At 35.6% G+C, this 25340-nt stretch overlaps 1 pseudogene across 1 annotated transcript in view; it reads right to left on the bottom strand.

Annotated features, from left to right (window-relative positions):
• Positions 1–14465: 14465 nt before the first annotated feature.
• Positions 14466–25340, bottom strand: part of LOC147063351 (dipeptidase 1 pseudogene) — a 538533-nt pseudogene continuing 527658 nt past the window's right edge. Inside the window, exon 3 of the transcript XR_015072148.1 lies at positions 14466–15824. The product of XR_015072148.1 is annotated as a dipeptidase 1 pseudogene (transcript). The remainder of the gene's footprint in view (positions 15825–25340) is intronic.

Here is a 25340-nt window from a genome sequence, read left to right as displayed (position 1 = left end):
CTGACTGCTTCTCTATTTTACTTTGTTTGTACGCACAAATCATTATGCTAAGAAATTCATATTACAATGCTACTTGTTAAGCATTTCATTGAAACTTGGAGAAATATTTCATTTCGGAGTCCAATAATAAAATTTGAGAGGCAAATTTATAAATATGATAAAATATCCCACGCGAGCTACAGAAAATACCGCCGCGAGCTACCGTTAGGCGATCACTGGTCTAAAGTCTTAAATAATTGATATGTTCGATCCCGAAGTTGGGCATCAAAAAAATATTATGTTTTTGGTTTTGATTTGATGTAAGGTAGGAAGGACCCAATGTGTTGCGCGAATGCCCAACAACCATTCCTTGTTAAGTGTTAATATAATCTCCACTCTTTGGAATTCCATATGTCCTGCTTAACATGGTAATTTACTACTTAGGTAAAAATGTAAAATGTATTGTCTAAAAACCAGACTATTCTTCTGTTCAGGTCACCGATCAGGAATATCATATTATTTATTATGATGCTTGTAAAAATATTCTGTATTTATTAATATACATGTTGGAAATTGCAGTCTATAAAAATAATTGAGGTGCTGAGGATTAAACTAATACAAGTGCACTAGCGACTGAGTTGAAAAGTTGTAAATATGGAATTGATAAATCTACATTCTCAGACAAGTCGAGTCAATACGCTCAAATTCCATACAATTGCTATGAAAATGCTGACACCATTTTGTACACATGAGTCGAATGCTGGGAAGAAAATGGTTGTCTTTTCATGCAAAGCAACTACAAATGATGGAGTCCCATGGTGACGGCTTTTTAATTATACGTCACTTGTTTAATCCTCAATTGAAGGGTACAGGAGAAGAACATGTTATGTCACTCAAATGTCAAACTGAGATATCGTTGATTAAAGACACTAAAGGTCATCGGTTTTTGTCTGGCATTGCTTATAGCGCTCATCCCTTTGCTTTTCACAGGAGGAGGACTTTTGGTTTATGATTCCTGTGCACTAACTATCAAGAGTGTCAAGTCTGACGCGAATGTGGACCATAGCCAATACATGTTTTTGCCCTGAACGAATGGACATTACTTGTTTTTAGCCTGTATGATAATTTTCAATGCTCTATAATGCTCTTTAACCGTTGTTACTGATAATGCTGAAATTAAAATACCATCTTGTAGTACTCAGTTCGATCTACGACATAACATGTTCTTCACCTGTACCTTTCAATTTTAAAAGCATCACAATTGTTGTTGTATAGGGTGTACATATTTCGAAATAAAACTCATTTAAAATTTTACACTTATTTATTTATACTTCAGTTCTGATTTTGAACTTTGTAATAATAATACATGTATTGTAGTGAAGTTACTTTTCATGTTTTCCACCTAATAATCTACACCGACTGCAAGCAAATACAAATTTTAATTCTTAAACAGTTAGTTATTATATTATTAATTTATTATTTTAATATTTAAGTGCTTTGGTTTTTTTTATACAAATAATCAATATACAGTGTATTTTCTGAATTCATGCGACCCTCTGTTCCATTAGAAAGAAATATATTAAGTACAGATTGTATATTCATGTATTACAAATTGTTGTCTTTCGGCGGCAACACTAGGGCAACATGAAGTCAAACATCCCCTATATAATATCAGATTCAAATTGGAAGTGCATCGCTACATTATTATGATTACAATTAAATTTCTCGAAGCTTTATATTTTGTTACAAATGAAATTCGAATTTAAAAAAAATTATTTCACTGCTTTTTGTGTTTTAAAATATGTAACAAAATCTGCGTGGTGAAAAAAAAAAAACAATTTCTCTACATACATTTTTTACATATTATTTTTGCGATACAACATAAAACATATTTATTTCTTTCAATAGAACATGATTGTAATTCTTTCATATATTATTATAATTAGGTTTTTTGTGAAGTAAATTGTCTGTTATATTTTGATAAAAGAAAACCATTAAAATTTTTAAGTTTTGTTAACAATTCGTAAACCTTCATTAATTAATATAAACAACATGACTAAAATGTATACCCAATTTTAAAATGCTGTTATTGTAATAATTCTGATATTTTTTGAAAACAGATATTGATTTTTCTCATAAGCATGCAATGCATGTCGAGACATGATAGAGTTTATTGCTGCCAGAGTGTCTAAGGTCAGCTTTAAAATAATCATAAAGGTGAATTTATTCAAAATGTAACTAATGAGATATAGGTATATAAGATTGTGTGAGATTAGTTCAATCAACATTCATGTTCTATTTCACCATTCATTGTTGAATATTCAAGAGTACCTATTATTTGAATACATATTAATTTTTGTACATAATTCATAATAATTAATTTTTGTTGTGTATCTAATTTTCTATACGTTGTACAAACTTAACAATGGTGTAATTTTTTAACTATTTAAATATATGACTTGTTAACCTTACATTTTGTTTTTTTTATTTATTATTTTTATACACATCAAAAGATAGTCGTTAAAATGAAGAATCAAAATAAATTATTTTAATTGTTAGGTAAACTATCTACACAAACATTCGTACCGCCTCATTGACAGTGAACCTTTACTAAAATTGATAAACCATGCTCAACGTTTATAAAGAAATAACTTGTATCATCGTTTACAAGAGGCATAACTTAGTTAATACGTATGACTAAGTAAGGAAATTCAAAAAAAATCATCATAACCGATTCAACGATTTGCTATTATGGATATTGTAAAAAGGTATCTTGTTAACTAACAAAATACAAAGCTTATAATATAATGAAACCTAATAAATAACACAGCGCTTTGCTGTAGAAAAATTAATGTTCGAGGCAATGTTATAAAAAATTTAAATTTCTTTACATAGCGAAAATAAATGTATATGTGAGGTAAACTACGGGTAAGTCTATATTGACAGATTTATAGGAGAGCTGAAATAGAGCGCACAATGGCCGAGCGGTTTCCACATCAGCTTATAATATCATGAGTCCCAGGTTCGAATCCTTGTTCTGGCAAATACACATATTGTCATTTAATATGAGTTTGGAATATGGACCTAATAGTAAGTGGCTATCGTCCATTTCTCGTAAAAACAAAAAATTGTTTATACAAACCCCCACCCTGTGGTGGCCCATATGATCTTATTGGGATTGGACATGGTCAAAAGAAAGAAAAAGAATTTTTTAGTGATAAACTTTGTTTTGTGTACGTTGTAATTTAAAAATCTTTTTTTTTTATTCTCAAAGTTTGCTTCCAAAGTGAGACATTTAATTTTTTTTTCATTTTTATCAAGCACATGAGTTCTTACTATCCATATTGTTATAGAGCAGTGCTCCGCAACCTTTTCTCACCCACGGCACACCAAAGGTCTTCCCAGAATTCCGCGGCACACCACACGTAAAACAATTTATACACCAAAACATGGGCCCCACATCCCCAGGCCAGGATGGCGGGCCCCCTTACCGATCGAAAAAACAGTGTGATACTCTAAAATAGCGTTTTCCAAATGGTGTTTGTGTCAAAATTAATGGTATTGATTGTATGTTTAGTGATTTTTTGTTTTTATTAATATATCCACATGAATTATGGTTAGTTGTCGGGTTAAGAATAATTATTTGTCGAGTATTGACACTATAAATACTAATAAATTGTGTTCTACAATCGCATATTTTAAAATATTAATACTAGCGTAGTAAAACAACACCGCAGGTGATTTTCTTCACTATTAAAGCAAATTTGAAATTAGTGTTTATCTCACTTATCTGGTTGACCTGACACGCTGGGCCCCTCCCTGAGCCTGGGCCCCCAGGCTCTTAGAGCCCTGTCAGACCCCCTCCCTTGTGGGGGCCATGCACCAAAATTACATTGTTGATGTTTTTTTATTTGATAATTAATTAAATATACATAACACACGAGGAAGAACTAAATATACATATTTCCATGTATTTGTATTGTTAATATAATAACTAATTAATGTGATAACTGAGCTTGTTTCAATGAACGTGAAAGTTTTATAAGTACCTATATTTTGACTTGATATTTGAAAGAGCTGAGAGACTGCATATTATTTTTAATTATAACTTGAGATGAAAAACTTTGCTCACTTAGATATTATGTTGTAGAAAATGGGAGCTGAACTGCGGTAGCCTTGTCGGAAATCCGAGGATATTCTTTAATAATCGAAATCCAGAAAATAGCCAATGGAAGATCAGCGAAGTTCAGTTTTAGCCTCCCGTCGTTTCTCAATTCAACAAATTTCTGTTGAACTTATAAGGAAACCGCTACTATAAAATTTTCGGCATTGGTTGCAAAAGGGGTTCGAATCCATTCGTATTGATTGTATGAAAGACATAATGATGACATTTCTTTTGCAGCAAAGTTAAATGTTTTTGAGACGGATCCAAAATTAATTGCCTGTTTTCAATGGTGGTCTGGTAGGTCATTTGGTACATTTGTAGAGATCCTTGTCTTAACTCCTTATGTCAAAGTTCAAGTTTATTTTTGAATCCTTCTAATTTATCAGAGCACATCAATATATTTTCATTCTGACCTTGCATTGTTTTATTAAGTTCATGCAGGTGCTCAAATATATTACCAGCCATGGCAAATTTGGCTAAATACAAAATTATTTGTGTTTTTTTTTTAAGCAATGCCCCGCGGCACACCTAGTATCGTCTCACGTCACACCGGTTGCGGAGCGCTGTTATAGAGCAGTGCTCCGCAACCGGTGTGCAGTGAGACGATGCAAGGTGTGCCGTGGTGTAATAGCCAAATGTACATGGCTGGTAATATATTTGAGCACCTGCATAAACTTAATAAAACAATGCAAGGTCAGAATGAAAATATATTGAAGTGCTCTGATAAATTAACAGAATTCAAAAATAAACTCGAACTTTGGCAGAAGGAGTTAAGACAAGGATCTCTACAAATGTTCCAAAGGAACTACCAGACCACCATTGAAAACAAGCAATCAATTTTGGATCCGTCTCAAAAATATTTGATTTTGCTGCAAAAGAAATTTCATCAGTACTTTCATACAATCAATGCGACTGGATACAAAATCCTTTTGCAACCAATGCCGAAAATTCTATACAAGCGCTTTTCCTATAATTTAGAGAGGAATTTGTTGAATTGATAAATGACGGGACGCTAAAACTGAACTTCGCCGATGTTACATTGGTTATTTTCTGGATTTCGGTTAATAAAAAATATCCTCGGATTTCCTACAAAACTATCCCAGTTCAGCTCCCATTTTCGAGTCAAAAAAAGTCGCCTGCGGCGCTATTTTGCTACGCTAGTATTAATATTTTAGGATACAATTTATTATTATTGTGTCAATACTCGACAAATAATTATTCCTAACCCGACAAGTAACCATAATTATATTAATATAATATAACCATACGAAAAATTGCTAAACATAAAATCAATACCATTAATTTTACCTCGAAAACTATTTTAAAAATGCTATTTTAGAGTATCACGCTGTCTTCAACCTTAGCTATAGGTAGGGGGGCCCCCCAAAGATCTTGGCCTGGGGTCCCCCTTCAGGATGTGGGGTCCATGTTTTGGTGTATAAATTGTTTTACGTGTGGTGTGCCGCGGAATTCTGGGAAGACCTTTGGTGTGCCGTGGGTGGGAAAAGGTTGCGGAGCACTGTTATAGAGGACTAAATGTGAAATTTTATAATGGTAATATCTCGTTTCCACCAAATTTGGACTTCCTGTAATTTACATATCTAATACAGTTATAAAGTGGCTCAAGAAGGGTTACTTTTATTTTACAATAAAATTTGATAATAATTATTTCGTAATTTCACATTTTTTTAGGTATTTCTGTGGCTCCACATTAATTCAAACATTGAACATATGCTTATATGCTTGGATAGCATGCGTTAAACAAGACAGCAAAATTTGGACTTTACACAAGTATGTTTGTACAACCTGATTGCTTGTAACCTAGATAGATATATCAGCTAAGAAGGATTCGTTTAGAAAAGTTACAGTAAATCACCGATAATCCGGATGGTTTTTTTCATCTGATGTTCCACCGATTATGTGTTCAATTGATCATATAATTTAAATATTACAGCACCTGTCCAGGGACCAACTTTTAGTAGGTGTTGATTTTGACGGATGTTATATTATTATTTAGAAGTATTATTGTGTTGGGAGACTTTAATCTAACTTCAGCGCGCAACGGTGAAAGGGTCAATAGTGACCTGGAATTTATGTGCGCTGTTTTTGGATTTTCTCAGTACAATGATATTTCTAACTCTAGTAATGGGCTTCTGGATAGGGTATTCAGCAACATCAATTTGTCAGTTTCCCGATGCATGTCCCCTCTTGTAAGGGAGGATGACTATCATCCTACTTTGGTTTTTGTGCTCAGGTTTCAGTCGATTCGCCCGCTGCGAACTGACATACCCTCACATGGAACCGATCGGTACAGGGGGTGGAAGTTTGAAGGTGGAAACTTCGAGCTACTTTACTCATTAATGAGTGAAGTAGATTGGAGTGAGTTGCTTGGGCTCAGGCAAGCTGTTCGAATGGCCTATCGAACATATATGGAATCGGTAGAAGATTGCATTCGTGAAAATCCCAAATCGTTTTGGGATTATATTAAATCATTAAGAAGGGATGGCGGGTATGCCGATTCGATGAGTTGGAAAGGCGAAAAGGTGACCGGACATGGAGTGGCAGAAGCATTTGCTGGTCACTTCAGGTCTGTCTACGCAAGTAGTATTCCTTATTTGGATGTTGCCTCTGCGTCAAGACAGCCATCATGCGGTGCCCAGTCCATTGATATTTTTCCAGTTGATGAGAGTGATGTGTTAAAATTTATTAAAAAACTAAAGAATACTCACTCTTTGGGACCTGATAACGTCCCTACATTTTTTTTAAAGGGGTGTGTTGATTTTGTCAAAGGCCCACTTGCATATATTTATAATCTTACAATGGAGACAGGTATCTTTCCGGAAACGTGGAAGATGTCGAAGGTTACTCCAATCCATAAGAGTGGTACAGAGTCATCAGTGGAAAATTACAGGCCGGTAGCTGTTCTCTCTGCACCAGCAAAAGTTCTTGAGATGATCATGCACAACATGATTTCTCCAAAAATTGAGTCATTTATAATAAATGAACAGCATGGATTTAGAGCAGGCCGATCAACGGAAACTAACCTGATGGTATTTACCAATTATGTGTCATCGGCCCTGGATAGAGGTCACCAGGTTGACTGTTCTTACAATGACTTCTCGAAAGCATTTGACAAAGTCGATCATGATGTCCTGATGGAAAAACTCCAACTTATTGGATTGTCTGATCGATTTTTGAAGCTATTCGGGAGTTATTTTAGGAACCATCAACAATACGTATCGTATGGCCTTTATCAGTCACAGACCTTTAACACATTTTCTGGTGTCCCTCAGGGCTCAAACTTAGGGCCGTTGCTGTTCACGATTTTTATAAATGACATAGCATTGGTAATAAAAAATGCTATGTTTTTGTTGTTCGCTGATGACTTGAAACTCTTTTTGGAAGTTGTCACCTTGGACGATTGTCGTCAGCTCCAACTTGATATAGATAATATATTAGATTGGGGCAGGCGTAACAAACTAGAATTCAATATTGATAAATGCAATCTTTTGTCGTTTACCAGAGCCTCAAAAGTGTTGTTTTTCCAATACTCGATGCATGGCAGAGTTCTGTCACGAATATCATCTGTAAGGGATCTTGGCATTACGTTTGAGAGTAAACTGACATTTATTAGCCATATAGTTACCATTTGTAACAAGGCGCTTAAAATGTTGGGCTTCGTCATGCGTACTTCCCGGGTCTTTTCGGATGTTACGGTATTAAAACTTTTATTTAATTCTTTAGTTCGAAGCAGACTTGAGAGTGGGTCTATTGTTTGGGCACCGCATCAGTTGAACTATGGCCTTATGGTGGAGAGGGTTCAGAAGAAATTCTTGAGACTCCTTTATTTGAGGTTGTACGGATACTATCCGTGGCTTTATCCAACTGACTTTCTCTTAGGCATGCTTACATACTGCAGTTTGCAATTTAGAAGAAATCTTTATTTAGCTATGTATTTTTTTCGACTTATACGAGGTATAAATGAGAACTCTGCCATTCTGGGCAGTGTTGACCTGTGTGTCCCTGATAACTATCTTAGAAATAGAGAACATCAGTTGTTTATTCTCCCAAGGTGCAGAATCAACCTGCCACTGGTAATGCCAATTGGGAGGGCGATGACTATGTTCAACGAAATTGCTTCGGGTGTTGATATATTCCACCTATGTGAGGATGAGTATAGGTGGACGTTATTTTATAAATTTTTAAAATAGGGTCTGCTTAACTCATCCGGTGTATTTCCATGTACCTATATAATAATATTTTTGTATGTACATATTTGTTTAATAACATATTATCTATCTCTTTTTATGTCATGTTGTGAACGTCTTAAACTTATAATTTGTAATGTCCACAATATGTAAAAATAAATAAATTGAATTGAATTGAATTATGACCTTCTTTAAACAATTAAATTTGAAGTATCTGCTGAAGTCATATTATCGACCGTGTTTAGGAAAAGGACGTAACCCTCACTGAACAAATTTTACAGGAGAGGCAAAAAACGTTTTTTGAGAGTTTTTGGTTTAATATTTTTTAAAAAATAGGCAGACATTGGGTGCATGATGATTGATGATTTGGGGTAATATATTTTCAATCTAATAATAATTAAAAAAGTTATTACAGAAAAATCATTAAAATTGAGGATAAATGCTTTTTTCTATAAATTAAAAATTAATCAATCTCAATTAAAACCTGAATTTAGATAATAATTCGGCGTTTGCGGCTTTCTTCCTTTTTATAGAACGTGTATTTAGTTGTACACATTGTTAATATCTAATAAAAGCACTTTTCGAAAAATCGAGGGTTACGCCCTTTTTCCTAACCACAGTCGTTATGTATTACTAAGGCAAATGAGATATTTGATGAAAGAAATCTTGAGGATATTATTGTATAGAATAATACATATATATTTTATTTATATTATATTTCGTCCAATGATAATGATATTAAAATTATTTATAGAAAAAAGGATCTATGGAAAATATTCTGATAAAGTTAATGAATTGGTTGATAATTGAGTTAATAATTGAAATCCCTTTCAGTCGATGTTTTAGTAATAGTGCTATGGCAACATCTGCGCATACTTATGAAGAAAAGCTCCATTATTATTTTGACAAAAAAGACACAACCGTTTAATTAAGATTTGTTAACTTTTTGCAACAATATCGCAAAATATTAAGGACTTTGGTCCATATGAATTCTGTTTGATTGTAAAAAAAGTGTTTTCATATATTAGATAAAATGCAATAAACACTAAGTTTGCAGCCACACGTCTCTGTAAGCAATCTTTCTTTTTGATGGCCATCTTTAAAACTAAATATATTGAATCTTCTTGATGGAGTGTTCTGTGGTTGTCTTATATATATCGCTGAAGACAATTTCGGTAATTTCAGTAAGTAACATTTTTGTATGATAGAACAAAACAACAACAATATTATAATCCTGAGAGTTTATATGAAAATTAGTGGTCAATGTGTCCTTTTTAGCCACCACTTTTATGCGTTTGGGCTCCACCTCTAAACAAAATCTTTCAAGCATCGCAACCTCAAGATTAAAAAGTTGAACAATCAGAAGTATCATTGAAACACGCAAAACAAGTTTGCAAAAGTGTATTTATGCTGCAATGCAATAAAAATATTTGAATAGTGTACTGAAAAATGTTGGCAAGAATTGCACTATAGCTTACAAAGAAAATGTGAAGAGTGGCTGAATGATACACGGGTGCTGACCGCTGACTAGAGACGCTAGCTTGAGGTAAGAATGTGATGTCCACTCACTTTAATTTTCCCTTGCAATCCAATCACTGGATTTTCGGTTATATGGAACACTGCTGTTTTTTTTTTAATAATGTTAGTTTGGATGTTCAGTGTTTTACTGTGAACATAGTTCATGTATCGCCTAAGAGATGGCAGTAACAAGAATAATTATATTTATATAAATAACATTTTACAGATGGCAGTATAAACTATTTTATAATAGATTGAATTTATAAGAATTTCCTTACTATATTTTCCTATTAACTTATGTATAATTAAAATAATGGCAGACAATACTTCTACATCTAATATTTGCTTCTATAAAGATGAAGATGAAAGACATGACGTGTCAGAAAATTCTTATTAGATGTAAGATTTGTATTTTCTTAAAAATCATATTGTTAAGTATATTATTTACAAAGGATTTTAATAGGTTTAAATACGTACATAATATTATTGGGCTAAAATGGTATTTAGACATTGTTTTGAGAAAAATAGTGTGAAAACATTTTTTTTTCTAAGCTGGCTCGCACATATAAACTTGTCTCGACTGCAACACGTCGAATTTGTCGATGCGACAAAACTCACGTAATCTAATGGACCTTTGCACACCGATGGAATGCAATATTTCAGTTTGAAACAAACACCTGGTGTCCGCTGGCAATAAATTTCACACGACTCGCATAGCATGTGTCTCGCCCTCTGTGTTTCAGTTACGGATGCGCACACACCACGAGTCAACCATTTATAATTCAAACTTTAAACGTCAAATGCGCCGGTTGCCGTATCTCTTACGAACCTGCGTTCAAGGATTAAAAAATATCTGTATTCATTTGATTATACATGGAGAGAGCACTCCAAAAGATATCTACGGTATCAACACATAATAATCGCTGTTTCGGCGTCTGATGTAATTTTTGCGCAATGGTGTTTCATTTTTGTTGACTTTGACGTTGACTTTGATCGCGTCATTGTCGCTATGTGCCTTTGTACTCGGCCAACTATACAACATGAATGCGACATTCCTACGTTTGATTAGACGAGACGAGTTTAGATGTGCAAGCCATCTAATCAGTAGAGAAATTTTTGACAATCAAAAAAAAATGTGAAGTTTGTGTAACTACTGAATTTATTGTGAATTTATTAAACAGTACAATAATCATATAAAATGGCATTATAATATGTCTCAAAATGGGTCTAATAGTATTTAGAGTAGGTAGGTAGATAATTAAGATTTGAACAAATTATGGAAATTATTTTTGTTGGGTAAAAATGGGCTTATTAATAATATCATAGGTAGTTAGTTGTTAGGTGGGTACGTCTATAAACTGATATTTCAAGTATTTGTGCATTAAATGGGTTTGTTTTTAATAATAAAGTAATTTTTTCACAAACTCGTGACTAAGGAACTTTGAAGAAATAACAAGACAAACGCTTCTCATGATGATACGTAGCAGTGGCGAAGGGTGGAGGTAGGCTGCTAAGATCCGACATATTGACTGCTTAATCTGCAAACAGGCTGACTTCATTTGGGCAAATTGTTCAGGAAGGAGAACTAACTTAATAATTTAACTATCGAGCAGAATTTGACAATTCCAAAAATACACTTGGATTTTTTTTTACAGATAAGCTGCACTATAAATTAATTCACTATTTTATTTTCGATTTTATATAATATGTAAAGAAAATTGTTATATTGAAATTTGGCACCTGCAGTTGGCTGTGTGAAGAACGATAAAGCCGCGTTGACACGGTCCAAGTACGATCCAAGTGCACTTGGACCGAGTGCCATCCAAGCGCACTCGTATGAGACAGCTTCATACAAATTACTCCTATCCAAGCTAACTTGGATGAGTAGCACGCTAGTAGTAGTAGCTGGGATAGGAATAATATAAGTAGATAATAGTCAAAAAATATTCGTTTATCTATAAAATATCTAAAATTATGAAACTAAACCATTCATAATTTTAGATATTTTATAGATAGAAGAATATTTTTTATTGATTATGGTTTGGTTTAAATAAAAAAAACAATACCATCTGTAATAATATGTATTCTTAATTCAACTATGAAAAATTGTGCACTATTTTGTCGGATCGCCCATAGCATATCTAAACTATTATGGTTTGGATTAGGCAGGGCTTAATTGAATTTTAAAAACTAACCAGCACCATCTGGAAATTGTATTCTTAGTTCAATGAAAACAAAATAAGTATGTCTTAAAAAGTTTAGAGTGCACTATTTATGTCGAATCTTAACAGCCTACTTCTACCCCTCGCCACTGATACGTAGAGGATTCACTGATAATGAAATAAAGCATAATATTAATATTAAATTAGTTTAAATAATGAGACAATAATACTGCCCCCATAAGCAAAAACACAGCTAATGGGAAAAAATGAGAAATTAAAGTAAGTATGAGGTGACATACTAGATAAAATTCTGAACATAATTGCATAACAAAATAAACTGGAAATCATTTATTTTAATATAGAAATCATCATAATGTGTTCACTACTTTTGCAAAAATGTTAGGCTTTTCGATGCAACAAAACAGTAAATAATGATTCATAAGCAAAAACACAGCACATCTATCGATTTGCTGTGTTTTTTGCTTAAAAACGCTGGCTTACTGTTTTTTTTGTTTATGATTCTAGAATTTTTACACAAACGTAATACCGCATGTAACTGGTAATAATGAGATAACCTCAAATTAATCATTCACTAACTTCATATCGCCCTACATTTTTAATGATAATTTAATACTCAAATGTGATTAGGTTCTAAATTGGATTAGGAATTGTGAAAAAAAGATTCTCAACTTTATTTTGGAGAGTATGCAATTGGATAAACTTGATCAAAATGCTGCAAAATCCAATGAAATTATAATGGCAAGTAAAATGCTAATGACCAGTTAATTACATTTTAATTACCACATTTAAATATCATGTTAATTATATCTAATGGACAACTACAGAAAACGCGCCAGCCCATTGTTAGCACTAAATGAGTTATTAATTTTAATCTTAATCTATCATAAAACACATTTCTAACTATCTAGTTTTATTAAATTAATGATATTTGTACTCACGTCTCTGAACATTTGATATTTAAAAATAATGCAAACGGAAATTCCTCAATATTCCCTTTTTCCAATGCGAGCCGCATAACTGCTTCTACGTTTACATCTGTCAACTAGCTTCGATATTCGTTTTTTATGAAGTGCATTACACTGAATAATCTTTCACAGTATACAGTAGTAGGAAAAATTGACAATATTAACTCATTTAGTCCTGACACTGCGACTGGCCATTAGATATAGTTAACATGATATTTAAATGTGGTAATTAAATATTAATTAACAGGTCAGCAGTTTATGGATCATATATGGAAAAGAAGAAATGCATAATTCAAAAATAAGGAAGAGTAATGCCTACAAATAGGATGACGTTTTGGGAGTCTTCCCACCAAAACTGACGGATTTTTGTATATTTAAAAATATACATTGTCATTCCAATATTATTTAATGAACAAAATACCATTACAAGTATTTAATTTTTCAAAAATATCCATTACAATTTAAATTATAAGCAAAAAAACATATTTACTGTTTTTTTCCTTATGAAACTGACATTATTCCAATCAAAATCATAAATAAAAAGACAATAGTGGAGTTTTATAATCAATATTTTTGTAATTTTGCAATTTTTATGTAATGAAAATATCAATTTTTAAATAATCTATTATAAACCGAAACATTTATTAAAATTGATTAACTTTTAATGAAGCAGCAATGAAAAACATGATAACCTCTCTTTTCTCAAAATTGACTTTTTCCCATTAGCTGTGTTTTTGCTTATGGGGGCAGATTATATTTGTAAGGTGTAATTTTTTTTCTATAATAATAATAGTCATTCCTATTAAATTTGGTTGGAATGTCAACGGAAAACCTTAAAACAGAACGCTTTAAGTTAATTTTTCCTACAATAAATGTAAGTACTTAATAGAAAACAGTAACCAACCGTTAATAATATTATTTCTAGTAAATTTTATCCGTACCTAGTCGATCGCATTGTATTAATGCTTTTGAAATTTGTATGTTTTAGGGGTATAATAATCTATGAATATCGGTAGATTTCTTGAGACGATGTTTTCGCAGTGATATCTAACTTTGTACGTATAAAATGTGTCCACATTGTAACTCACCGTATAAAGGCATGGGCAAGACCGTCGAAACCGAATTCGGATAAAATTACAAACACTCTTGAGTTCGCCGGGCAAAAGGACATCGTCCCTTCCGGAATGCAGATTTCGACGCAACACAAAAGAGGCGAAATGCCGCACCCCTCGGGGGCCTTCTCACTGAACCGGGTATAAAACAATATCACTAACTTTAAAACGAACAATAACATACGCTTACCACATCCAAAACAACTGAAATGTTGCATTCTAATTATGTTACAAATTCATTACGACTAAATCGATTCGCGTCCGTCCGATTGTCCCACAGCAATTCACGCCGCTCGAAGCGGGGAAGGCGAGAGCGCGAGCACCAGCCGGAGAGGTCAAGACAGCATGTAGGCGCAGGAGGCGGCGTCTCTGGCGCGGGCCGCTTCCGGCGGAGCGAGCTCCTCGGCGGGCAGCACGGCGGCCAGCCGCCACTTGTCGCGCACCTCCTCCACCCGCGCCAGGACCCGCACCACGTTCAGCCCGGCCAGCTTCATCACGTCCCTCTCGCTCCACGCCGGGTCGGCCAGCAGCTCCGCCAGCAGGTGCGGGTACCTTGACACGTCCTCCAGCCCCGCCGGCGTCATGTTGATTCCGTCGTACCCCGCTCCAATCCCGACGTGGTCCACTCCGGCGATCTTCCGTATGTGATTTATGTGACCGATCACGTCCTTGATGGTCGCCGTATCGTTGCACGTGACCAGCTGCGAAAAGAAGTTGACCATGACGACGCCGCCGTTGTCCGCCACCATCCGCAGGATGTCGTCCGGAACGTTGCGAGACGAATTGCACACGGACATTGCGCCCGAATGCGAAAACACGACGGGCGCGCGAGTCGCGTTCAGGGCGTCGCGCGCCGTAGCGGCCGCCGCGTGGGACAGGTCCACCAGCATTCCGAGCCTGTTCATCTCTCGGATGACCGTCCGTCCGAAGGGCGTGAGACCCTTCTCGCCGCCCGCGGCGCCCGCCCACGGCGTGTCGCACGTGTGCGTCACCGTGAGATACCTCGCGCCCAAACCGTACAGGGATCGCAGCACGGCCAGCGAATTTCCTAGCGAATGACCTCCCTCCACTCCTATCAGAGAGGCGATCCGGCCGCCGCGATGGATGTCGAGAAGTTCCCGCGAACCGGTCACGAGGCTGAGATGTCGAGGGTTCAGCTCGATGAGACGCTTGATGACGTCGATCTGCTCCAGGGTGAGTTGCACGGCGTCCGAGTGCTGCGCGGCGCACGGCACGTAAGCGGACCAGAATTGCGCGCCGACGAGACCGGCTCGCAGGCGAGGAATGTCCGTGTGCGACCATTGACTGCGGGCCCACGGCTCAACGCGCGCCAAGTCAGCGCTCAGATTGAGTCCTCCGATCTTGTTGTGCATGAATTTCCTCACGTTCCACGCGAGATCGTTGTGACCGTCGACGAGAGGGGCGTCTCGGAGGAGCTTGCGGACGATGTCGAGGCGAGCTTGAGGCGTGTCCCGGCGACCGGCTCCGCCCAGCGCGATGGGAAGGCCGAGGCCCGCTCCCAGCGCCGCCACGATGAGGCACATGACGAGGCAAAGGCACCAAGGACTGCGGGCGGGGGCGGGGGCCTTCACCGGGTCCCCGGATGAGCTGTAGCTGCTGGAGGCTGAGTCCGGCGGCAGGAAATGACCTCCGTTGCAACGCTCTGCCACGTCTGGCAAATCTCTGCCGGCACCCTGAAAACCCACATCAAAGTTCGATTAGGTATTGCTATCAAGTTTTTTTTAAAGGTCACAGAGGAATAGATAAGATAAGTAAGTTAACCAGAAACGCATTGTAGATGCTTACTAGCCTGAGTATTATGAAGACTGTTTTATGCATAATAAAAGACGTCGTTTGACTATTGATATTGTGTTTAGACTCATTCTTAGGACGATCGGGCTAAATCGGACCTCGCGTTGTAGGTATTGGGCTTTGCGCCATAGGTCAATGTTTCTTAACCGCAAAAATCATCCGCGGACCACAAAAAAATCAAAAAATGTTTTGCGGACCATAAACATTGGAATAAAATAATAAATATTTATATTTACACTATTTTTGAAACAACTGTCGAAATATAATACATCCCCACTTCAAATGTTGGGTTTCTAGATAAACCACACCCCCGTCATTCTATGAAACGATTTATACTATGTATATACAATAGTGTCATTCATTCCGGAAATGACTTCTTAAATTCATTGTAAACCCCTGAGTTCTGAAAGATATTTATTACTTGAAATTTAATAAAAGCTTTTAAAAATGGATTCTAACTATTTTTGAAGTGCACAAAATTTTTGCGGCCCACCCAAAAATCTTCGCGGAACAACTATGAGAATAAGTTAAGAAACTATGCCCTAGGTGACATCGGGTATCGATATATAAATAAATATATTATATAATATATAAAAATTACTTTATAATGATAGTATTTTTTAGCAAATGTATCTAAATATGTACACAAACGACATACCTACGTAAACCTTAAAAAAAATGTAAAGGTAAGATACGGTTACAGATGTTTACAAATACCTAGTAGTTGAACTATTGGTACTTTCTTCTTCGAATCATGTTTCAATAAATTTATATTATGAAGTGTTCTTAGATGTGTATGTGCCCCACTGGTAATTCCACCTAATGTTTTATTACCTACTCCTAGTTTATTTTTTTGGTAGAAAAAAAGGCATCATAGGCAGTTAGGCATCCTAAACTTCTCGAACTCTTACAGGAGAAAGGCATCGATGCAAGAGACATTCAACTGATAGCTAACTTATATTGGAATCAAACAGCGAATATTAAGATCGAAAACGAAATCAGTGGAGAGGTAAAAATTCGTCGCGGTGTAAGACAGAGGTCTATATTGTCACTAGGGAATCCAATACCGAGCCAAAATTCTGATCCCGGAATTTCGGGATTACAATTTGACAATCCCGGGATCCCGGGACCGGTCCCGGGATTGGCATTTTTTCCATTGTTAATATATTTTTTTTATATTTACACATAACATTGATAAAATCGGTTAAAAATAAATCTAGTATAATTAATAATATTTAAGACATTTATTGTTAATATTGTATACCTACGTTCAATCTTGGAAATACATAAGTTTAATGGAGTAAATAATATTAAATACATATTATATATAAATAATAATGTGAATTTAATACGAGATTGCTGTTTCTGATAGTAAAGACTTAATGAATGGATTAGCGAGATTACTTATGGCCTTTCCGCTTCATAAATCTAATTAGTCAGCCAAATATGAAACTGCCGTAAAACGTATGAGATCATGGTGGAATTACTTCGTTAAAAGTGTGAAGCATTGTTTTTTGCCAATATTTCTCATTTTTAATAATTTATGTGAAAAAATAAAATGAATCGGCAATTTACACATGGGTATCTGTTAATACAAACTAATAAAAATCTGTTAATACAAACCTCTACTCTGTGGAGGCCCATATGATCCTATTAGGATCGGACATGGTCGGAAAAAAAATCAAACTTCATTCAAACTCAGTGTATTTTTAATGTAGCTATTTTTTATTAAAAGTATTTTTTCTGTTATATTTTCGCTTTTATTTTGTGTTCCATAAAAAATGATAAAAAAATCAATCCCGAAATCCCGGGATTATGTTTATCAATCCTGGGACTCATAGGTATCGAAAATAGCTCGGGATCCCGGGATCCCGGGATTGGAATCCCTAATTGTCACCTCTGCTATTTAACATGTACTCAGAAGCTATTTTCAAGGAAGCCTTACAAGGTGAATCGGTGGGTATTTTGATTAATGGCAAACATATTAACAATATACGATATGCCGATGATACTGTGCTGATTGCTGATAGTTTAAAGAGTTTAAATCAACTGGTAGAAAAGGTTAATGAGGTCAGTAATTCTTATGGTTTAAAAATGAACCTCAAGAAAACAAAACTATTACTAGCATCAAAAATAGCGACACCAGACACAAATAGTGAGTAAAGTTTTGTCATTAACAGCAAACCAATCGAACGTGTGACCCATTATAAATATTTAGGTACATGGGTCAATGAGAAATGGGACCAGTCTCAGGAAATAAAAACTAGAATTGAGATCGCAAGGAGCGCCTTTCTCAAAATGAGACGCCTCCTTAGCAATCGAGATCTTAACTTAGGCCTGAGACTGCGTATGGTACGTTGTTATGTTCTCTCAATTCTTTTCTATTGTATGGAAGTATGGACGCTAAACCAAGAGATGTCACGGATAGTTGAAGCTTTCGAGATGTGGCTGTATAGGCGCATCCTCAAAATTCCTTGGACTGACCGGGTGACAAATGTTGAAGTTCTCAATCGAATGGGGAAGGACTGAGAAGTTCTACGTAGTATCAAAACCAGGAAACTACAATACCTCGGCCACATTATGAGAGGACAAAAATACTGCATTCCCCAACTTGTCATTCAAAGAAAGATCAATGGGAAGCGTAGCAGAGGACGGCGCCGCATTTCGTGGCTTAAGAACCTCAGTGATTGGTACGAGTGCAGCTCCACTGAACTATTCCGGGTAGCAGACGACAAAGATAAGATCGCCTTGATGATGGCCGACCTCCGCTAGGGGATGGCACAATAAGAAGAAGAAGTTTATTTATTTTTTTACACTTGGCTTACTTTTTACTTTTAACCCGAAAGAAGTAAAACTAAACATAATGTTGTTCACTGTTTAAACAAATTATATTTCTTCATTAATTTATAAGCACTCAAATAAACATAACAAATTAGACACAGCCAATTATTATTCCATCATGAAATATTCGCCACTAGGGCTGAGGTTACTAATGATTATACGAACGACGTAACTTGACAAAAAATTACAATACTCTTAAACCTTTCATGTTGATTAATACATTTTCTATGCACTTTCAATACCGAACCAGTAATTCAGTATCGAAAAATACTGGAATACCGGTTTTAAAATACCTGTATTGCAATCCCTAACTAGGCATTAACATAATTGTCATTAATATTTCGTTATTAATTTTAAGTGTAATGAATAAAGATAATAATATGACAACTCAATAAGATTGTACAGTTGGGACTACTCCCAACCCTTTGTGTAATTTATTGCAGCTCACCAATCTTGAATGTTATAAGTGAGTGAGTCGAATTACATTATTTAAAAAAAAAATATATATATATAATACTCCTAAGGCTGCAGACACACAGCACACTATGAAAAAAAAAGCTCCCTGATTGGTTAGAAAGGCATTGATGGCAGAACTCATAATTATTCATTGAGAAATGTGAGTTATGCCACCAACAGTCAACTTTGCTAACGATTTTTACATGGTTTAAAGCAGTGGTTTCCAAACTTCATGTTACTACGCCTCCCTTAAAAAAAATCTAATCTTGGCGCCTCTCCCCCCTTATTTCATTAAATAATTCAGACACATTTTTTAATAGCCAAAAATGTACTATTTAATACAACAATGAAAAAAACTTAATTACCAAAATAAACAAGATTTTACTACTTTTATTATACTTGTTTTATTATACTACTAGCTGACCCGGCGAACTTCGTACCGCCTCAGAATCAATAATCTTGTATTAACTTATTAGCTGAATTAAAATACTCAAAATGGATTAAGTTCAATAAATGTGCAAAAATCAAATCAAAATGAAATAGATTACATAGTTTTGGTTGGTTCAGATTTCGAAGCATGATAACTACCAAGTCAATCTTCAGTTGTAAATTGTGCGGTGGCAAGCCAGGCAGTTCCAATAAGTTTAAAAATTCAGTTGGATAGTTGGTTGCTTCGTCTTCGTTTATTACACAGTCGATAGATTTGAAGGAATGCATTGGACCAACGATTTGATTTTGAATTGTGAAGTTTAAGTGATCCACATCTTTGTTCTTTGCCGCAAAGATTGCTCGTTCACTCAACCAATTGTGATTTTTGTGGTTAGCAATGACGTTCGGGAACACTTTGTTCATGAGGTCGTCCTTCGCTGAGACGAAATTTCAAAAATTCAGCGGAAACGAAATCAATCCGTTCGATTCGACGACAGGAACACGGCAGTTACCGATAGTCAGCAATTGCTTAGAAAAATCTTCGGCAGCTGGATCGTTTAGCAATGCAACTCGCATGTTTGTCGTCAGCTGAAGTTTCTTCACATAGCGCCACAGAGTCTATGATTTGAGGCAAGCGTTCATTTTTCATCGGCAACGGTCGATCTTAGAACGACTGGTAGTGTTTGGCGGAAATTGCCACATAGTAGAATCGTTGCGCCACCAAAACATCTTGAGTAATTGCGCAGATCTTTCATAGTTCGATTGAGTGCTGCCTGGGAAGCATGTCGAAATAATGATAGCAAATAATGTGCGTATCTGACATGGAGATGCAGAAACAATTTCTACAGCGATTTTCATGTCCCAATGAATATCGTTTTCAAGCAAATTGAGCTGTTGACATGCAGCACGAAATGTTTGACACACTATACCATTGACAGTTCGAAGTGATTCAAATTATGTCGGCCCACGAACATTTACCATCAACAACCGCAAGTAGAAGCATTCGTCATTCTTCGGATAAACTGTGTAAATGCGACCAAGAGCATCATTAAAATGCACGTCCGGATGATCAGGAACCGCATCGCCTTGCTTCCGACGTTGAAATTTCTTCGATGAAACGTTCCAAGTGTAATAACGTGGCATCTCAGAGTAGAGCAACGTTCGTGCAAACGGATCGCTTTGACAAATTGAAAAGAAACTGGTCAATGTTGTCACTAGAGGTGTTACAGCACGTTGAGCAACATTCGATGCGTTAAAATAAACTCGTTGACCATTCTCCAGATGCACCGCCAAATGTACAGCAGTGGGATGACGTTCATGAATGGGGAATGAGAAAATATGCCAAATTGCTTCATTTCAGCTCACATATTGACAAACTTGATAGTGTGTGATTTCATCGTTGGTATTGGAAGTTTGAACGCCAAAAACCACAATATCGCTGCCTTTGGTGACATATTATTTGCAGATGTATTTGATGTACTTTACTGAATTGCAATACTCATGAATCAGAGATGGCGGTGTATACGGATTTTTTTGTGATTTTCTCACTTTTCCAATGCGCGAGGAAACTTCTCGAGGCCGAGACGAACAAAAAAAAATTCACCGAAATCAGTCAATCAGTTCTATATCATCGATAGACATCATCAAAAAAGCCATTCCATACGAAATGTATAAGAAAATGAATGTTTCCGAGTTCAGATCATAGATGGCTAAATTGGTACGGATTAATAAATTAAAACTCTGGAATCATAAAAATAATGTTTTATAATATTGTATATTATGGGAATTTCTGAAAAGCTTAGGCTAGGGCGGCTAGGCTAAAGTCGTGCCTCAAATAGCACTTTATACATACAAGTACAGCCTCATGTTACATTTGGAATTATGCATTGCATGTCAACAATGGCTACACGTGTGATATTATGATAGTCTCGGAAATAAATTTAAATAATACTTAATATGTTCATAATATTATTTTACATTTATGAAGACATCGTATATATTATGTAAAAAGATATGGTTATGTACTTCTTAAAATTTTTATTTATTATTATTTTCTTTGATTCACCTATTGTAAAACCTTCGTGTTTATATTAATTATTATATTAGATAGAGACTGCGCTGGACCGGCCACGTGCATAAAATATCGGAGGATATACCGGCGAGGCGGGCTATCTACGCAACCCCCGATGGCAAGAGAAGACCTGGATGGCCGAAATTGAGATGGCTGGACTGCGCCACGGGAGATTTAAAAATGCTCGGTCAAAGCAATTGGAGAGTGTCGGCGCTGGATCGTCCAGGATGGATGAAGTTTTTGAAGGAGGCCAAGACCTACCAAGGATTGTAGTTAGGGATTGCAATACCGGTATTTAGAAACCGGTATTCCAGTATTTATCAATACCGAAATACCGGTTTTAGAAATCCAAAATACAGAAATATTCGGTATTAAGAAACCACACTCCTAACATTTTTGATGATGAATTTAATGTTAGGTATTTCTTCATTAGTTTATACTGTATTTCCTATTCAAGTGTATAAGTTATGTGCTGATAAAATGTAAATTATTGACTGAATCCCACATAGGTGAAATAGCAATAAAACGCAATTCATTAAATATACCCATTTATAAAATTATCTTGATAAATTAACCTACTGATATTATTTCTAAATAAAAAAACATCCTTGACAAAAATGTTCAATTATTCTATAATAACATTATTGATGATTGTACAAGTGTTGAATTGAAGAAGCTTTTCCTGCAGCCGAGCTTATTTTCACTTAATGAACTAGCGTTTTAGGGAATTAGTTGAAATTATCAATATATTCAAATTATTTGTAAAAAATCAGCAATTTTACAATATAGTGATTAATACATATTTTTTAATGTCACCTTAATAAATGTAGATAGGTAGTTTTTTTTTCTATAAAATAATGTTTTAAAGAGATTGAAGTAACTATATTTTCTGATAAGTAGGTACTTATGTTTTATCGAATACTGGTATTAATACCGGTATTCAATCAGAAATACCGAAAAACCGGTAGTGACATTTTCATTCGGTATTGCAATCCTTAGTTGTAGTGCCATAAATGATGATGATAAGATAGAAAAATGATTAAGTCTTTGTATTGGGAAGAATAATAAAATTGTTTATCTTTTAAGCATGTTAAAATATTCATGGACATGTCCTTGAAAGATGGGTTCATAATACTGTAAGTATTATCGTGAACTCAGCGACTAAGAAACCTAAGGATTTTAATCCCAGGATTTTAGGATTATTTTCAATCTCGGTTCCGCCAATCCTAGATTTGTGAATATGTATGAAATTATTTTGAAAACATTGCAGTGTTTATCATAATAATTAGACATTATCAAATGAGAAAGCGGCACAGGCTTTAGATAAAGATTTACTATCAATGAGCTTTTAGAAAGTTATTATATTTTCATATCCTTTGCATCATTAAAGAGGATGGTGATCATTAAAAATATAGGCGGTTACCTTTCTTGATAATAATATCGCTCCAACTGGAAGGTGCACGCTCTCGTGAGAGAAGTTCTTTGATGTCAAGCTTTTCCATTACAAAAACATTGGGTTTTGTATACCTGGTCGTCCATGGAATGCGGAGTTTTTTCTCTAGCAAGACGTCCGAAACGCTGTGATTTTTTTTTCTATCGGATTCTTTGAAAATCCAGTTTTCAGCACCGTACCTATAGAAAAATTGAAGATTTCAAATAGTATTTTTTTTAAATGATTTTTTGGTGCTGCTGTGGTTTTTCCATAATATTATGATGATATCACTCATGGCGTAGTTAGATCGAAATTTTTCGCCTCATAGACAACGGGAATAAAAAAAATACTGACTGGGAAAATATATTTTTTTAATTTAATTTCTCTATAAGTAATGAAAAAATTAATGCGCGAGTATGTAAGTATACGTTTTCATTTAATTTTATGTCTAAAGGACGATGTCCGGTACTAATAAGATCATATAGGCCTCCACAGAGTGGATATTTATATTAACAGATTTTTACGAGAAATGGATGCCAGTCACTTGCTCAACCTATAAAGCCCATACTCCGACTCATACATAAATTGAAAAATAATGTGTACTTGCCAGACTCAGGATTCGAACGTGGGACCCAAAGGCCGCGCGGCCATCGTGGATTTATACTGATATATATTAAAGATCATTTTTCTTTTAAAGGTTTACTTCGTATCTAGTCCTCAAAAATTATGAAATTTCAAATGAAAATCGTAATAAAATATTCCGAAATGTGAAAATGAAATTGCAGCATTTCTATTCAGGAATTTATTACCAATCACAATGGATTCATGATTTTGGGATTGCAAGCCATAAACACCACAATATGGATCAGAATACTGAGCACTCAGCAAACGGGATGAGAAATATTGATATCTTTGAGAGGAGAGTTTTGAGAAGCATCTTTGGGGCTGTTCAAGAAGATGACATTTGGAGGTAAATGTATAATGAGGAGCTGTACACAATTTATTATATAGCATATGAAAATGCAGATACTGCTCTGGATCGGCCATGTGTATATAATGCCGGAGGATATACTAGTAAGGTGGGCTACGTACGCAACCCTCGAGGCCAAGAGAAGACCCGAAGAAGAGAGTGTCGGTGTTGAATCGTCCAGGATGGAGGAAGCTTTTTAAGGAGGCCAAGACCTGCCAAGGGTTGTAGTGCCATAAATGCCAAAGATAAGCCACATTTTGTATGTTTTATGTTATTATCGTCTCACTATACCTAGGAGCATTTTATCATCCATTGAGTATTCATTAATAAATTTGATTTCTTGAAAATAGACTACGACCAGGGAACTCAGACATAATGGGAACTGAAATACAGAACGGGTAAGGCGATAGCAGGTAACCGACTCGAGTAAGGAAGAATCCGTGTTAAACTTACACACGTGTCAAGAATAAGTTTTATGTCAAATACTGAAAAGTGCTCTCGGTTTATGCATTTACGCTCATTTAATGTTGGTGTATTACACACACTATTGCACGTGCATAATGCGTGCTTCGTTTTCGTAGGACACTCACACATTCAAAAGCCTGCATCAACATGCGGCGTATTGAATATAGCGTATCGGTATTTTATTTATTATTTGTTCTGTGACTACGACAGACTATTTTCTAAAGATGTTTAATTTTCTTCCAGGTGGAAACTTCTACGGTTTTACTATAAAAATACTGTAGCCAGTTTTAGTTAGAGAAACTGAGAACTTGAAGAAAATCAGAGGTCATATAATTTCTTTACTATGCTGATCTTTTATTCTGAAATAGCAAGTCGATTGATTTGTTTTAAATTACCCGTCGACGAATCGCGTACGAACGTTGATAATATTATCATTCTTTCGCAAAGTTAGTCGCGGGAATGAGTCAGACGTGGGCAGGTATGTACATACACTATACAGGTACAACTCGTAATCTCTATTGAAATATGGCGCGCTTTCTTCGGAAAATAAATGTCAACACTGGCGGCGCACCTGCAAAACACGCGTGCGTCACCGTCGTGAACACCCTATCGAACGGCGTTCATGAATTCACTTTAATGCTGCAACTCCTCGACTCGTAACTGCCGTGAACATCAACATACATTGTAACTTTTCCTTCGTATTGCTTCAGTACACCAAACTTCTGCGATAAACT

This window comes from Rhyacophila brunnea, unplaced genomic scaffold, assembly GCF_057557595.1.
Source record: "Rhyacophila brunnea isolate RB1 unplaced genomic scaffold, BYU_Rbru_1.0 scaffold_9, whole genome shotgun sequence".
Taxonomy (NCBI): domain Eukaryota; kingdom Metazoa; phylum Arthropoda; class Insecta; order Trichoptera; family Rhyacophilidae; genus Rhyacophila; species Rhyacophila brunnea.
This window is presented reverse-complemented; position numbering and strand designations above follow the sequence as displayed.